Genomic DNA, 15918 nt, shown 5'->3' with positions numbered 1-15918 from the left:
ACATCAGTGTACCAGGATCTGTGCCCTCATGGAGCTAACAATCTAGGAGTAGTAAGAGAACCAGTGATAAGCATTTTAGAAGGTGATAAGTGAGACAGTAAAAAGAAAAAGTAAATAGGAAAAGGGAGATTAAGAGAGCTGAGTGTGGAATGGTTGCAGTTTTAAAAGAGGAAGTTAGTGTAGGTTTCATTGAGGAAGAGGCATTTGAGAAAAGACATGAAGGGGGGTTGCAGAATAGTAATGAAGGAAGAATAATAAGGAATGAAGGCTAAGAGGTAATTAGTATCACCCTATGTAGGATAGCTTAAGAATCTTGTCTTTTACTCTAAGAGAAATGGGGAGCTGTTGCAAGATTTGGGGCAAAGGAATGACATGGTATGTGTGTGTGTCCAAATACATACATGCAATTGATACATAAATCTACTGAACATGTAATTCACATTTTCCTGAGCTAAAACCTCAGTCCTTCCCCTTTTATCTATTTCACTTAGATTTCAAAAATTATTGGAAGTAAGGTAGATAGGAATTCACACATGCAAATTGTTCCATTGTTTCTGCTACTGCTCTTGCTGGTTGTCGTATTTTCACTGTTCACAATTCCACATCAATGCTACCTATATTGATAGACAACTGGGTTGGCTGCTCTACTCCTTTTAGTTACCCATCAGAGGCAAAGACATACCTCAGTGGCTGACATTATTAAGACATCTGCCTGTGCTATTTTAATTTTAAATAACTAATAAGCTATGCATCCAATATTACACTTGAGCTGCCTGTGTATCGGTGTAGCACTGCCCTGGACTTCATAATATTTTCTCTGGCCAATTCAGGACACAATATCATTTTTTTAAGCCTGTTCTTTGGAAGATGAGTTCTCATTATAGTTGCATGGTAACACCAATCCCTGGTAACACCAGAGTAAATGGTCACTGGCACAAGGCTATGTCTGGGCAGTTTAACTACAGTCTCATGCTCTACCAACCATCGTGCACTTTGACCATCAATCAGGTCCTGCAACTGATTACCTCAGTTGACTCCTTTACGACCTCTAGCCATCTAACATGATGCCACATTCATTTTTCTCCCCTGAAAACTAGCATGTATCAAAGTTTTCAGTATATCATACATATAAGGAGTCCCAGTATAGATGGATTTCATGTGCATTCCAATGTATTTCTTAGAATGCATGTAAAAGTTGACAATGGATGAAAATACCCAACATGTGACTACTTAATATAGCAGCTGACACATCCAAATAATCCAGTCATTACACTTGTTACAATAAAAAATGCTGTTCATGATAGAAATTATTCACCTTAAAATACAATGAACTCAATCATGAGATGTACTGAAGTAGATATGATGTGACTGTAGCTTAGGAATGACATGGAGGAAATTTCTGAATTTATTAGAAATGTCTGCTACCAAACAGAAGTCTCCATTAGTGTTTACATTTAAAAGATATATAATTGGCTATAAAACCTGTGATATCTCAAGGTCCAGGAGGTCTAAAACTTAGAGGTCAAGGTACAGATGGCCAGCAGCAGAACAAACATTAAGGGAGGAAAAAAGAATGACTTGTCATTTTCCCACCTGGAAACTAAGGGCTAGAACATGGCTATAGTGGGGCCAGATCTCAGTAAGGAAGTCAGGATCTCAAAGATCAGACATAACAGGAATTCAGTCATGGTAATGAACAAGAAGGAGTCTAAAGGGGAAACTAGTCATATGGTACCAGAGTCAAGGACACTGCCATATTAATACAATTTTCTGCCCCAGTAACTTCTCTTTGACTCTTTGTTTTAGAAAAGAAAATTATCTTAGGTCACAGCTGTCCTAGAGCATACAAGCGAGTATAGAAACAGGTGAATGTATGAACACGACTAGTTAGGATATAGAGATAGCAAAACTAAGGACACATATAAAAGGTAACTGTCAGTTCTGGGCTCTCTCTCTCTCTCTGTCAGACACACACACACACACACACACACACACACACATTTCCACATTGTTAAATAAAACTACATAACATCATTATTCAGTCGGAAAACTCCCGGATGAAAATGTATTTTGTGCACATTCTCAAATTTAGTATTTTGGCCTTGATTATTTTGGCAGTTCTGTAGAAATATACCTGCATCGACATGACTATTTAACTATTAATAAGCATATGTCAGAATCTTGAAAACATACTGCAAGTTATAACTCATCCTTAAAACATTTGAGGAATTTTCTTGAGCTTAATGCAACACAGATTTGAATAGTGCAATGCTATAATCCTGAACCAGAACTGAAAGCCATTAGAATCAAGAATGGATTTGAAATTTTGCAATTTGTTTATAGGGTAGCTATTATTTTAATTTCTTTTCATGATGATAAGGAGGATACATAAACTTATCTGCAGGAAACAGGCTGCTTATTTCAGAATTCCTTCTCACATCCCACAGTGCAATCATCTAAAGCCAAGATCCGGTTATGCAGAACACAGATGAAGTTTTGCTTCATATTACAAATGCATTCACTTAAACATGTTATGCAGGAGACCATTGGAAGATGAAACTATTATCTTTCTCACTATGAACACTGAAATTTTATTTTTTTCATTTAACTCTTGATAGAATAATATGAAATTCAATTGTGACAAAGGAATTGTGATGACATTTTCAACCTATTTTTTAATGTACTATTAATCTGTAACAGGTGTGTTTTGAAAAGTGAACTCAAGGTCAGAACACTTAGGGTCGGGAAATAGACAGGAGTGAGGAGAATTAGAAGCAGTCAATTTTAATGTCTAGTGGAGCCAACTGAGTTAAACTGTAAGTAAAGAAATCCAGGAGCTTTAGCCTTTGAAAGACTTTTTAAGAAGATTCTATACAAAATGCATAAAACATTGAAAAGGCAGAAGCAAAAGTGAAAAAAGTGTTCCTCATGGGGCAAGGAGATAGCTCTTATCTTCGTTATTTCTTTCCTGATGACCCCAAGTTAGACTATTCAAGTAAAGACTTGTATTGATTTGTTTAACTTTCAGAAGTTAACATCTGGGCATAAGACCAAAATTGAAATGAAAAAAGTTGCTCTTAAAGTTCTCAGGTAAAATAAGAGGGAAAAAAATATAACATGAGCTGATGTATCTGCTGCTCTGTGAAAAATTTCCCTGTAGGAGAAACACAGATACAAAGATCAAGATATATTTTTAAAAATTGATGTTTTAAGATTCACCATAGATTTGTTATCTCAGACTTTGTCTTTACTAATTTTTCAAATTGAAGGCTTTACGTTATCCAGATTGAGTTTAGTACTCTATTATGTATATGGCAGATTGGGATAAATAATTGCTAAAATAATTGTTCCAGGAACCTATACTCTATTATCTAACATATATGAAACATATTGTTGAGTGAATGAATGAGAATGAGAATGAGGAGAATAAATGAGAATGTTAGAACATTTTCAAATTAGAGAGGGAGAGAAGAGTAAAAAAATAAGAGTGATATGTCCATATCTATATACAGGTATATATGTCTACACACACCTCAGTTTTACGGGTATATGTGTCTCTGTGAGCTAGTTTATTTACACTATGTGGTTACACATACAGTGGATGGGGCTGGAATGTGAAAAGTACATATTGTGTTCTTGTTAAATAATACTTGAGCTATAACTATACATATATGTTTACTATCATACATTTCCCTCTTCATTCATCAAATAACATTCTTAGCTTAAGAGTTTACACCTTCCGTCCATTCATTCATTCATTCATTCACTCATGAGAATCTGGTGTCACCACCATCCTTCACTCAACAAAGTCTAGCTGCAGACAGCAGTGGCCTCCAAAACACAGAATTAACTGATGTACCTTCTTGATTTTTCTTGATTTCTCTTTTGTGTGAGACACGGACTACTCCTTGCTTTTGAGTTAGTCTTTTCTATGATGTCACTGGATTTTCATCCATGATGTCCCTTTATATTCGATTCCATGACTGGTCTCTATTATCAGAGATCATTTTCTCTTGCTTTATGTGACGCTTTGGTAGATTCATCTGTAATCATAGTTTAACCCACCGCCAGAACATTCATGAACCTCAAAGCTATCGCTATATCCAAGGGTCATAGTAAATTGTCTGCTTAATACTTCTAATAGATTATCTCAAAGTCACTTCACATTTAACAGGTTCAAAAGTAAACTTATCATTTTCTCTTTCATGTTTGATTTTCATCTTATTTCTCTGCCTTAAATGATAGTATCATCATCTAATCATTCACCAAACCATACCAGTTATCATGGTATCTTAACTACTTCTCACCCACCCACCACTTTTAGTTAATGTTCAATCCAGTCTCTTTTATCAGTCCTCGTGACCCTGTTATGCATAGTCCAGACCGTCTCTGTCTCACCTTAGTAGTTGCCACAGTCTCCTCGCTGGTCCGGGTCTTCTGTCTATCTCGAAATCACTTTGAACATGTGTCACTATGTTACTGCTAATCACAGTGCAGACCAAATCGTACCTCTCTTTTAAATTCTTTAATAACTCCAGATTTATTTTAACTAAGATAAAATCCAAGTCTTTACCAAGGTATATAAAACTCTCAATGAGCTGGCACTTTTATGGTATAATTTTCTCTAATTACTTACTCTCAGATGCTATTTACACTCCAGCAATATGAAACTACATGAAGTTCTTTAAGTATAATGTGTCGTATCATATCTCTGTGCCCTTAAACATACTTCATCTGCTTATAATATAATGTTCTTTCTTTTTCACCTTGCTGTATCCTATTTGTCTTTTAATATTCAGTTCAGATGTCATATATTGTGTGAATCTTGCACTAAATTCATTCCAATCCCCGGCCATAATACTTTACTAAATGCATTTCAATCCTCTGTCATAATCCTTCTCTGAGACTGAGTCAAGTGTACTTCCAAGGTATTCCAGTACAATCTGTATCTCTATCAGATACTTTTTATATTACATGGATATTATCTCCTCATAATTCTCTTCATCCAGTAAGAGAGTTTCCTTGTAGAAAATAAAGAATAATAAAATTTTATATACCTAGTTAACCAGTTTTATAAACCTAGTACTTTGTCTGATACATAATAGATAATCAAACAATTATTTTAATTGGATTGAATTATACTGCACAATATCAAAGAAACCAAGGTGGTAGGGAGAAAATTTCTAGGTGTGCTGTATTGTGATTAACTCACAAATATTGAGAGATGTATTGCTGTATACTGGCTAAGAATACAGACAAGATATTCAGACTGACTTTGGCTTGAGTCCTAGTTCTAGCACTTGCTTTGTGAATGGAGAAAATTATACCATAGCTCTAAGAGTTTAGTCTTCTCATCCTTAAACTAATAATAATAATAAGGACAAAAATACCTACCTTACAAAGAGAGGTGAGTTGAGATATTTTCCTTTTTTATTGATTCAGAGCATTTTTGAGGCCTCTTTTAAGAAAAATAATACAAAAATACAACTATAAAGTTGAAAAAATAAATCATACCAAATTATAAATTCTAAAAGCTTGATAGACATGTTATTACATCTCAGAAAGGTAACAAAATTTTTAAAATTTACTCTCACATATCTCTGTATTATTTTTATTAGTTCTTACTATAAACAGTAATTTGTCATATTTTATGTAGAGATAATAGAAAGGCAATTTAGTCTTCCTTCTGAAGTAGCTTATTGAAATTTTTTATTGTCAATGATTTAGATTTTTTAAATTCACAACTTTTACTCAGTAATATGAAAATTACTGGTATTATCAAATATAGGAAACCCTTATTAAGTTTGTATATGATCTGTAAGATTTGGGAGAATTTTCCACAAATCACCATCAGGCTTTCTACATTTCTAATTTGGCTTATCCTCCACTACCTCATATACCCAGTGTCCAATGTCATAGGACACACTGATGTTAAAACCCCTGCTCCGTGGTCTTTCTGTCATGCTGCTGCATAACTTGGTACAGGGGGCAGTAGGAGTATTTCTGGAAGCCATCTCTGCTCTGGATTAGTTAGCTAACAATATCTCGTCCACATAAATGCAAATCAAATGCTTCCCCAACTCACCCAACTCTCCCATTTATCTAGATCACCAGGATGCCCAGAACTCTCTATTGCCACCAGACAAACAGGCTAACTTTAACAGATGATAATTGGTGTTGGAAAGAATGAATGGTCTTATCAGATGGCAGTTAAAATCTACTTATGCAAAACTAACCAACTGTATGACTACATAACATAGTGTAAGGACCCCACTTGTGCTGAGAAAGAACTTGTGCAAATGAGAGGCCCAGAAAGAAAGACTCATAGCAAGGGTTGCTGGTATGATCAAATTTAGATAGTAAAAATAAAGCACTAAAAATAGTGCTCTGTCCACTGTACATGTAAAATAAATATTCATTTTATATAAATTATTAGGAAAGAATGGACACATTTGGATCAACAAGCTAATTTAGGTCCCCCAAAGATAACTATTCACATTAATGGTATTATGTGTTTATGTGTTGATACATCCCACGGAGGTCATGAATAGCAGGCACAAAAGCACAGATCCAATAGTTTAGAATATCCATTTGAAGAATTTAAAGACATATATTTCTACAAACAAACGTGTATTTCAATTTATTAAAATATAATGAAATATTCCACTCTAAAGCAGACTACAATATCAGTATTTTTTCAAGGTCCCAGAGAAAGCTTCATTTTTATCTGGAGACTTCTTGATAATCATGGAATCAGGGTAAGATACATTGATGATGTTACTAGCTACTCCAATATATTTAAAAAAATCTGATGCATCTATATCTACTTTGAATATATATGTATGTATCTGGCACCCACTTGGGGCAAAGGATTTCTCTAGATTATCAATGATATGGTTTGGATTTGTGTCCCTGCCCAAAGCTCATGTTGAATTGTAATCCCCAGTGTTGCAGGAGGTGTCTGGTGGGAGGTGATTGGATCATGTAGGTGGATTTTCCCCTTGCTGTTCTCATGATAGTGAGTGCTCATGAGATCTGGTTGTTTAAAAGTGTGTAGCACCTCCCCCTTCTCTGTCTGCCTCCTTCTCCGGCCATGTAAGAGGTGCCTACTTCCCCTTTGCTTTTCATCATAGTTATAAGTCTCTTGAGGCCTCCCCAGTGATGCTTCCTGTATAGCTTGTGTAACTGTGAGCCAATTAAACCTCTTTTTAAAAAAATAAAATAAAATAAATTACCCAGCTCAGGTATATTTTTATAGCAGTGTGAGAATGGACTAATACAGTTAATAAGGGCATTTCTTTACTGAGGAATTCTAGGAACACAACCTTTCTCAATTCCATCTGTCTGTGCAGTCAAGACATTTTACAATAGGTGTCAGTGAATAAGAAATTAAACAGCTGTAAAGGGAAAGGAAATGCATTGAATCTAAGCTTTCTAAGAAGCGAAAAGTAATGTTACCCACAACTGAGCACTAGTTCAGAGTGATCGAGTGATATTCTCCAGTACTTTTCCTTGAGATGAAACATAAGTGAAGATTTTTTAGTCTTTTCAATTCATTTTGCCTCCACACTAGATTAATAGTCTGGACAGTTACCGAAATCTAGGTTGAAAGTCATTTTCTTGAAGGTATTATTCTAGTAGGTGCTAGTAACCAGTGTTGTTGGAAAAAATGTTTACTGTCATTATGATTCTCATTACTATATGTGTATATGTGTACATATGTTTTTATTTTGTTTTTCTCCCTTTAGGCTGTTATATGTTGTGTCCTGGAGTACAAAAAAGTGTGTAATTGTGGGTCTTTTTTCATTCACTCTTCTATTACCAAGTTGAAAACTCCTTTATTCAGAATAATCCAAAATTTTGTATTTTTTTTTTTTAAATCCTGTCTTCACTGTCTGCAGTTACTACCAAAGAAATGATGGATTCTCTAGACTAATGCTTTGTGTATTTTTTCTAATAATTTTAATTCCTTTCATTTTTGTTCTATGCTTCTGTTTCTGTATTTCATAACCCAGCTCTATATACATATTTTGAAAAACAGCCATCATGTTTTTAATTTGTTTTACCATTTCATGTCCCTTTGTACATCATTTTGCCATTGTTATTTTTAATAAATGTAAGTATTCTTGTATTCTATATTCTTGTATTTTGTGTGAAATTTTTTCATAAGTTATTGGGGAACGGTGGTGTTGGTTATATGAGTACATACTTTAGTGGTGATTTGTGAAATTTTGGTGTGCCCATCACCTGAGTAGTATATGCTGCACCCTATTTATAGTCTTGTATCCCTCACCTCCTTCCCACCCTTTCTCCCTGAGACCCCAAAGCCGATTGTGTCGTTTTTATGCCTTTGCATCCTTATACCTTAGCTCCCACTTATGAGTGAGGACATACAATGTTTAGTTTTCCATTCCTGAGTTACTTCACTTAGAATAACAATCTGCAATCTCATCCAGGTTGCTGTGAATGCCATTGATTCATTCTCTTTATGGCTGAGTAGTATTGCTTCGTATATTTATATACCACAGTTTCTTTATCCACTCATTGATTGATGGGCATTTGGGTTGGTTCCAAGATTTGCAATTGCTAATTGTGTTGTTATAAACATGCGTGTGCAAGTATCTTTTTCATATAAAGACTTCTTTTCCTCTGTCTAGATACCCAGTAATGGGATTGCTGGATCAAATGGTACTTCTACTTTTAGTTCTTTGAGGAAACTTCACACCGTTTTTTATAGTGATTGTACTAGTTTATATTCCCACCAGCAGTGTAGTAGTGTCTCCTGTTCCCCACATCCATGCCAACATCTACAGTTTTTGGATTTTTTGATTATGGCCATTCTTGCAAGAGTAAGATGGTATTGCATTGTGGTTTTGATTTGCATTTCCCTGATCACTAGCAATATTGTTGGCCATTTGTATAACTTCTTTTGAGAATTGTCTATTCATGTCTTTAGCCTATTTTTAATGGCTGTTTTTTCTTGCTGATTAGTTTGAGTACGTTGTAGATTCTGGATATTAGTTTTTTGTCAGATATATAGATTGTGAAGATTTTCTCCCGCTCTGTGGGTTGTCTGTTTACTCTGCTGACTGTTCCCTTTGCTGTGCAAAAGCTCTTTAGTTTAATTAAGGCCCAGCTATTTATCTTTGTTTTTATTGCATTTGCTTTTGGGTTCTTGGTCATGAAATCCTTGCCTAAGCCAATGTCTAGAAGGAATTTTTATTTATTTATTTATTTATTTGCTTGCTTGTTTTGTTTTGTTTTTTGCTTAGTCTTGCTTTGGCTATGCGGGCTCTTTTTTGGTTCCATGTGAATTTTAGAATTGTTTTTTCTAATTCTGTGAAGAATGATGGTGGTATTTTGTTGGGAATTGCATTGAATTTGAAGATTGTTTTTGGCAGTATGGCAATTTTCACAATATTGATTCTACCCACCCATGAGCATGAGATGTGTTTCCAGTTGTTTGTGGCATCTATGATTTCTTTCAGCAGTGTTTTGTAGTTTTCCTTGTAAGGATCTTTTTCCTCCTTGCATATGCCTAAGTATTTAATTTTTTGCAGCTATTGTAAAAGGGGTCAAGTTCATTTGATTCTCCATTTGGTAGCTGCTGGTTTATAGAAGAGCTAGTGATTTGTGTACATTAATTCTGTATCTGGAAATTTTGCTGAATATTTTTATCAGGTCTAGGAGCTTTCTGGAGGAATCTTTAGGGTTTTCTACGTAAACAATCATGTCATCACCAAACAGCGACAATTTGACTTCCTCTACAAATTTGGATGCCCTTTATTTCTTTCTCTTGTCTGATTGCTCTGGCCAGGACTTCCAGTACTATGTTGAAGAGGAGTGGTGAGAGTGGGCATCCTTGTCTTGTTCCAGTTCTCAGAGGGAATACTTTCAACTTTTTCCATTCAGTGTTATGGTGGCTGTGGGTTTGTCATAGATTGCTTTTATTACATTGAGATGTGTCCCTTCTATGCCAATTTTGCTGAGAGTTTTAATCACAAAAAGATGTTGGCTTTTGTTCAAATGCTTTTTCTGCATGTATTGAGATGATCATGTGATTTTTGTTTTTAATTCTATTTATGTGGTGTATCACATTTATTGACTAGCATATGTGAAACCATCCCTGCATCCCTGGTATGAAACCCACTTGATCATGGTGTATTATCTTTTGGATATGTTATTGGTCTCAGTCAGCTAGTATTTTGTTAAGGATTTTAGCATCTATGTTCATCAGGGATATTGGTCTGTAGTTTTCTTTTATGGTTATGTCCTTTCCTGGTTTCCGTATTAGGTTGATAATGGCTTCATAGAATGATTTAGGGAGAGTTCCCTCTTTCCCTATCTTGTGGAATAGTGTCGACAGGATTGGTTCCAATTCTTTTTTTGAATGTCTGGTAGAGTTCAGCTGTGAAACTGTCTGGTTCTGGACTTTTTTTTGTTGGTCATTCTTTTATTACCATTTCATTCTTGGTTCTAGTTATTGGTCTGTGTAGGGTATCTAATTCTTCCTGATTTAAGCAGGGAGGCTTGTGTCTTTCCAGTAATTTATACGTCTTTTCTAGGTATTCTTTTTTCTTTCTTTCTTTCTTTCTTTTTTTTTTTTTTTTTTTGAGATGGAGTTTTGCTCTTGTTGCCCAAGCTGTAGTGCAATGGCGTGATGTTGACTCACTGCAACCTCTGCCTCCCAGGTTCATGTGATTCTCCTGCCTCAGCCTCCTGAGTAGCTGGGATTACAGGAATGCACTACCATGCCTGGCTAATTTTGTATTTTTAGTAGAGATGGGGTTTCTCCATGTCGGTCAGGCTGGTCTCGAACTCCTGACCTCAGGTGATCCACCCGCCTCGGCCTCCAAATGTGCTGGGATTATAGGCCTGAGCCACCATGCCCTGCCCCTCTTCTAGGTTTTCTAGTTTATGTGCATAAAGGTGTTCATAGTAGCCTTGAATGATCTTTGGTATTTCTGTGGTGTCAGTTGTAATATTTCCTGTTTCATTTCTTAAGCTTATTTGGATTTTCTCTCTTCTTTTCTTGATTAATCTTGCTAATGGTCTCTTAATTTTATTTATCTTTTCCAAATACCAGCTTTTTATTTCCTTTATCTTTTGTATTTTATTTTGTTTCAATTTCATTTAGTTCTGCTCTGATCTTGGTATTTCCTTTCTTCTGCTGAGTTTGGGTTTGGTTTGTTTTTGTTTCTCTAGTTCCTTGAGGTGTGACCTTAGATTATCTGTTTGTGCTCTTTTAGACTTTTTGATGTAGGTGTTTAGGGCTATCAACTTTCCTCTTAACACTGCCTTTGCTGTATCCCAGAGGATCTGAAAGGTTGTGTCACTATTGTCATTCCCTTTGAAGAATTTTTTAAATTTCCATCTTGATTTCATTTTTGGCACAATGATTATTCAGGAGGAAGTTATTTAATTTCCATGTATTTGCATAGTTTTGAAGGTTCCTTTTGGAGTTGATTTCCAGTTTTATTTCACTGTGGTCTGAGAGAGTGCTTGATATAATTTCAATTTTCTTAAATATATTGAGGCTCATTTTGCAGCCTATCATATAATCTGTCTTGGAGAAAGTTCCATGCACCTTTCAACAGAATGTAGATTCTGTGGTTGTTGGATGGAATGTTCTGCATATTTCTGTTAAGTCTGTTTATTCCAGGGTATGGTTTAAATCGATTGTTTCTTTCTTGACTTTCTGTGTTGATGACCTGTCTAGTGCTGTCAGTCAAGTATTGAAGTCCCCCACTATTATTGTGTTGCAGTCTATCTTATTTCTTAGGTCTATTAGGAATTGTTTTATAAATCTGGAAGCTTCAGTTAGGTGCGTATATGTTTAGGACTGTGATATTTTTCTGTTCGACAAGGCCTTTTATCATTATATAATGTCTCTCTTCGTCTTTTTATCGTTATATAATGTCTCTCTGTCTTTTTATCACTATATAATATCTCTCTTTGTCTTTTTATATAATGTCCCTCTTTGTCTTTAGAAGAGATGGCAACTCTTCTCTTCATTACTGAAATGAAATAGGGAATACAAGAGTACTCTGGTGACAACAGACTGCAGTATTTTGTTTTAAAAGTGGGTCTTGTATTTTTCTGTTTTTAAACTGCTGTTGCTTTAAAGATTGTTTTGTCTGATATAAGAATAGCTATTCCTGCTCACTTTTGGTGTCCATTTGCATGAAATGTCTTTTTCTATCTCTTTACCTTAAGTTTATATGATTCCTTATGTGTTAGGTGAGTCTCTTAAAGGCAGCAGAGAGTTGGTTGATGAATTCTTATTCATTCTGCAATTTTGTGTCTTTTAAGTGGAGAATTTAGTCCATTTACATTTGATGTTAATATTGAGATGTGAGGTACCATTCCATTCTTCCTGCTATTTGTTGCCTGTATACATTGGTTTTTGTTTTTGTTTTTTAAATGGTATTTTTGTTTTATAGGTCCTGTGAGATTTATGCTTTAAAGAGGTTCTGTTTTTGATGTGTTTCCAGGATTTGTTTCAAAATTTAGAGATCCTTTTAGCAGTTCTTACAATGGTGGCTTGTTAGTGGCAAATTCTTTCTGCATTTTTTTGTCTGAAAAAGACTATCTTTCCTTCATATGTGAAGCATAGTTTTGCTGGATACAAAATTCTTGGCTCATAATTGTTTTCGTTTGAGGAGGCTAAAGATAGGGCCCCTATCCCTTCTAGCTTGTAGGCTTTATGCTGAGAAATCTGCTGTTAATCCGATAGATTTTTCTTTATAGGTTACCTGGTGCTTTTGTCTCACGGATCTTAAGATTCTTTTCTTTGTCTTAACTTCAGATAACCTGATGACAATGTGCCTAGGTGATGATCTTTATGTGATGAATTTTCCAGGTGTTCTTTGTGCTTCATGTTTTTGGATGTCTAGGTCCTTTCCAAGGCTGTGGAAGTTTACCCGATTAGTCCTCCAAATAAGTTTTCCAAAGTTTTAGATTTCTCTTCTTCCTCAGGAAGGCCTATTATTCTTAGGTTTGGTCATTTAGCATAATCCCAGACTTCTTGGAGGGTTTGTTCATATTTTCTTATTTTTATTTTTGTCTTTGTTGGATTGGGTGAATTCGAAGCCTTTGTCTTCAAGCTCTGAATTTCCTTCTTGTACTTGTTCAATTCTATTGCTGAGACATTCCAGAGTGTTTGCATTTCTCTAAGTGTGTCCACTGTTTTTTGAAGTTTTGATTGCTTTTTATTTATGCTATCTATTTCATTGAATATTTCTCCTTTCACTTCTTGTATCTTTTTTTTTTTATTTTCTTACATTGGGTTTCACCTTTCTCTGGTGCCTCCCTGATTAGCTTAATAACCAACCTCCTGAATTCTTTTTCAGGTAAATCAGAGATTTCTTCTTGATTTGGGTCCATCGCTGGTGAACTAGTGTGATTTTGGGGGGATGTTAAAGAGCCTTGTTTTGTCATATTACCAGAGGTGGTTTTGTAGTTCATTCTCTTTTGGGTAGGCTCTGTCAGAGGGAAGGTCTAGGGCTGAAGGCTGTTGTTCAGATTCTTTTGTTCCACAAGGTGTTCCCTTGATGTAGTACTCTCTCCCTTTTCCTATGGATGTGGCTTCCTGAGAGTTGAGCTTTAGTGATTGTTAGCTCTCTTTTTGATATAGCCTACCATCTGCCATGATCCATCCTGTAATTTTGTATTGTATTTTTCTGTGATTCTGTTTCTGTATTTTTTAATCCAGTTTTATATACATGTTTTAAAAATCAGCTATCATGTTTTTAATTTGTCTAAGCTTTACAGATCCCTTTGTACATCATTTGGCCATTGTCATTTTTAAATAATTTTAAGTATTCTTGTGTTATTACACTGAGAGTATTAATTAAAATTAATTTTTTCTTCTGTTTCTTGTATCTGTTTCCACAGTTCATCTTTTGTTTTTGTTTGCTTTTTTTTTTTTATTGAGAAAGGGAGTTTGTTTGACAGACTAGGAAAAATATGGATTCTACATCTAGGGTGAGAGACAAGATCTCACTATTTAGATTTTCAAATTCTTTTCTTCCATATCAATTTCTCTGAAGAATTGGCCTTTATTATGTGACCTGTGCACAGGTATCTATATTTGAAGCTTCTGTCATTTCTATAGTCACTTTTTTTTTAGGTTTCTCCAGAGTGGATGGTCTTTTCTCTCACCACACTCTCTTCCTTATCTTAGTTATAGCTTCCCTTGCCCTGTTAAATCACTTTCCACTTCTATGTCTTTGACTTTTAAAAATCTATTAAAAGCTTTCTTCAACTATTCTCTTTATATTTCTATACAAATACCTCCTTAGCTGCCAATATAATGTCAGTGGGTCTTGGGAGAGAATAAAAATACACTCATATTTACTTCTCTTTAAAAGAAAGTGTCAAATAAGCTCATTTTAAAACATGATACTAGAACTTTGAGGATTTTTTTAGTACATAGAAATGGCTTCCTATTTGTCCTAATATATTTTGGAGTTAGAAGCAATGTGTTGGATGAGGCAGATAGTACACCTTTTGAGAGGGATAAATTTTCTAAGTATCCTAGGAATACATACTCTATTACAAGCCTCCCTTTCCATATGCTGTCATTTATATATAGAAGCACAAACTCTATACATTTGAAACAGCCAGATGGCAACTCTTCTCTTCATTACTGAAATGAAATAGGAAATACAAGAGTTCCCTGGTGACAACAGACTGCAGTATTTTGTTTTAAAACATATAATTTTGAGGTAAACATAAGCTTGCTTTCACCTTTTTTAACGTTTGTTCTCTTTTTCATAAGTACACTGACAACAAAAGAAATTCAGTGAGTTCTGTAACCTGATTTTTTAAGTTAAAAGTGAAAAAGCTAAATAATATTAGCATAAACATTTGCAACTGTTACCTAAGAGAATTCTGATAGCTGCCTCAACTGTCTGTGTGAAATTATTCTTGCATGGCGTTTGTAATTGTTTCTGTCAGGAAAATGGAAACCTTGCGGATATTTACTAATGTGCCTTGGAGAGCATGTAACCTTGGAGATTTGTGTAATGTACCTTTGGAAATGGAAATTTTACAGATAGTTCAAAAACTAACTCCTTGACTTATGATGGCTAAATTCTTCTTGAGGCAATATTTGTCCTTGGAAAAACCTGTTTGGTTAGTTTGTTATTTATAAACAACAGAAGACACTGGATGGTTAAAGATGACCAGATATGTTTATTAGAAAACTTTATGTAGATCATGAAGTTAAGATTTTGTACACATAAGTGGCCTTTTTAACTCTACAATAGAGCCAGAAATAAACTGTGGTTACATCTATAATTCCTACACAAACAGTAATGCAATTACATTACAAGACAATTAAGATATAAGTTATCTGAAGGACTTGGACTTTGCTATAATTATATGAAAAAAATCATATCAAAGCTTTCTAAACAATATCTTTGTTGTTTCAAGTAAGTCTGCTGTTCTCTATAGTCATAACAAATCTGACTTTTAATTTGATTCATAAAAAATGAAACTACTAAAAAAACCTGAATTAGTCCTTCCAACATATGAGCTGTAAGAAATTTGACAGCAAGAAAATCGAGATGATGGGAAAGGCCAGTTCTGTAGAGAAAAATAAATAGATACCAATATAGATGTATTTTTCAAAGATTTTAAACCTATGTTGTTTTCTAAAATAAATCCTTTACAGTCCATGTATTATTTTCCACTTTCTTTTCTGCCTCCCAGGAGTTCAGTGCCTAAATATCCAGGATCCTAAGATTACTGTTAGGATTGGAGGAAACAAGAGGGAAACTGAGAAACAAGGGTAATGGGGACAATTACATAGAAAAGCAGTGGTGACACTGGAGCACCAGCCCCCAACAGCATAATTATATCTTCTCACTGTGCAGAACAAAGCTGCTCAATTTTTTTTTTTTTTTTTTTTTA

This window comes from Hylobates moloch, unplaced genomic scaffold (genome assembly GCF_009828535.3).
Source record: "Hylobates moloch isolate HMO894 unplaced genomic scaffold, HMol_V3 SCAFFOLD_18, whole genome shotgun sequence".
Taxonomy (NCBI): domain Eukaryota; kingdom Metazoa; phylum Chordata; class Mammalia; order Primates; family Hylobatidae; genus Hylobates; species Hylobates moloch.
The sequence above is the reverse complement of the archived record's forward strand: the minus strand, read 5'-3'. Positions refer to the sequence as shown.